Below are 2,960 nucleotides of genomic sequence, written 5' to 3'. Positions count from 1 at the left end.
ATATCAACTTGTTGGTTTTTCAGCATACATAAATCAGGTTCACAAACATAAATAAGGTTCAATAACATCCACTTGCTGGTCGAGATATAAAGGTCCAAATTCTCAAACACGCATAAGGTTGAAAAGAAGGACGTCCAGGTTCACAAGCATAAGGTCATAATCACACAAACTTCACATATGTAGCTTCTTTTTTCTTCTTGTGCTTTTAGCAGGACTGTCCGGTGGTTTTGCATTTGCAACTCGAATATGCACGGGAGACGAAACAAATCCACCTGCACGTCCTTTGGTTGTGGTACAAACTTCATTTTGCATGTCCTTCCTTTTCCTAGTGTTCTTCTCTGTTTTCTTCACACTTTTCTTTGAGCTGTACAGAAGTTAGTCATGTTGCAAAAAAGAATGAAAATGGATGTTGAAAATACATATAGAAAAGCACATGTTCTTTTCGTGTTACCTAGCAGAACTTGCAACCATTGATAGTTCAGGGATTGCAACCATTGATAGTTCAGGGTCGCCTTCTCTTGCCACAAAAGGGGCTCCCCTAGCTTGAAGGTCGGCCTCATCTTCTCCAAATGCCGGGTCAACTGGATTTTTGCACAATCTGGCAATGTGCCCTAAGCCTCCGCATCGCTTGCACTTCCTTTTCCTAGCGATTACGCCAGCACCTTCAGCACTAGATCTAATTCTAGTCTTCCTTGGTCAGCCTTTTGGCCTCCTCAACACTGGAGCATGTAGTTTGAAGCCAGGGTCAACAATTTCCCATTGTTGCTTGCCTACCATTGCAGGTATGTTGCCCTCAGACGCAGCCTTAAATTTTGCAACGGATTAGAACTCATGTACATATGGTTCAATTTCTAATACTGGACCTCGTTGTGGAGTAATAAAGTACAGGGCATGGATACATGGAAAACCCTTGACTTGCCATTGCCTGCAGCTACATGTTTCCTTTGCGATGTCAACAGGGTACCTGCATTCCCCATTCTCTTTGTCCACTGTAATTTCTGCCTCAACATCACTGCGTGTAATTACCATCATCTTCAGCCCTGAAGAGAACACAAAACATTAATCATTGAATTTAGTTTTTATGAAATTAATCAATTGAAAGAATACAAGATATTTACCTTTGGATTTGGCATGCAGTGTCTTTATCACACTTGGTATTATGAGATGGCCAAGCCATTTTTCTGATGCTATCCTCATCGGCACATCAAACATCTCCATTATCATTTGCCTAATCTTGTCCAACATGTCAACAATCAGAAGAGCCTTAACTTTCCTAACTTTGCTATTAAATGACTCTGTGAGGTTGTTATTGACGTAGTCAACCTTGCAGATTTCATTGAACTTGCTTCTATACCATATCTTTGTGTGGTGTTCAGCCATATATTTCTGGACGCACTTCTTATCAAGGATCTGTTTCATATGCCAATTGGGCTTTCTAGAGCTGAAAGTTAAGCTTGCAACCCAAAGATTATCATCATAGACCATGGCCTTGAATTTTCTTTGAAAATTTGCAGCAAGATGCCTCATACACTCCCTATGCTCCACTCCAGGCCACACTTGTTCTACTGCTGTCTCTAAACCTTTACAAGCGTCAGTGTGTATGACTAGTCCTTCAGGATGCCCAATAAGCCCACACATATTTTGAAGAAACCAAGCCCAACTTTCAGATGATTCTGTCTCTAGCACCCCATATGCAACTGGGTAAAGCCAATTACGACCATCAATGGCACAAGCACAAGCTAGTTTCCCTTTGAATCTCCCATTTAGTGCAAGTGAGTCTACGGCCAAGTATGGTCGACATCCATTTAAAAAGCCTTGCCAACATGCCTTGAATGAAACAAACATCCTCCTAAAGCATTCATTCTTCCTCACTTTTCCTTTGATCATGTACTGCACAGTCTCTTTGTCTACTTCCACTACACTACCAGGAGAACACTTCTCCACCTCAGCCTTGAAACTATAGAGACGATGGAAGCTATCTTCCCATTTTCCACTAATCATATCCATTGCTTTGTCCTTACCACGAGATACACGCATGTATGGCACCGTGAAGTGGTACTTCTCATGGATCTTCTCTTGAAGAGCAGTAGGGCAATTATCTAGGTTCTTTCTCACCCAATCCAGCACAACATCAGCAACCCACCTGCTCTTTGCCGACTTGAACTTCTCACTTCTCAGCTTAGTTGGGCATGTATGAGATAAAGGACACACCTTGATCTGTAGGAAACAACAAAATCAGTTAGTATGTTATTAGTATGTTAAACTTGCTACATTGGTATAGTTACTAGTTCCACAAAATAAAGGGTACAATAAACAAACCAGTTAGATGTTAGCAAGTTATGCCTGAAATATCATGCTATTCCTCATATAAGAGCCATGAATTCTCCACTTACACCTCTTATATGCACAACTTGCTCTCAGCCTCTTAGAATCACTCTTTTTGACTGTATAGTCAAACTCATGTTTAATTGTAAAAGTAGAAAGTGCATTCTTGCAGTCCAACAAATAGGGGAATACCAAGCCTTCTGCAAATAATGTATTCTCCTTGTTATACACTACAATGGGTCTGTCCTCCTCCTCCTCCTCTTCATCAACTAAACCCATGTCTCTATTCTCTTCTTCCTCTTCAGTGTCAGTGGATTCATATGCTGGAGGATTATCTTCCTCTTCCATATCTGCCGAATCATCTTCTTTGGTAGACTTCTTGACTAAGTCTGGATACTGCCGCTCATCATCATTATCCGAGAGAACATCATCATCAGGTATAGCATCATCGGTTATGTCTCTATTAGCATCATCAACACTAGTAGACTGCTTGACTCCCTGTATGTTGACTGTATCAACATCAACTGATTGACTCCCTCTATGTTGACTCTCACTATAACAAGGTTGTGTAGGTGGATTATGGCTAGGTGTGCCAGGAGTTTGAGATTTTCGAAGAACCTCAATTTGCATAGATA

Source organism: Triticum aestivum, chromosome 3A (genome assembly GCF_018294505.1).
Source record: "Triticum aestivum cultivar Chinese Spring chromosome 3A, IWGSC CS RefSeq v2.1, whole genome shotgun sequence".
Classification (NCBI taxonomy): Eukaryota; Viridiplantae; Streptophyta; class Magnoliopsida; order Poales; family Poaceae; genus Triticum; species Triticum aestivum.
The sequence above is the reverse complement of the archived record's forward strand: the minus strand, read 5'-3'. Positions refer to the sequence as shown.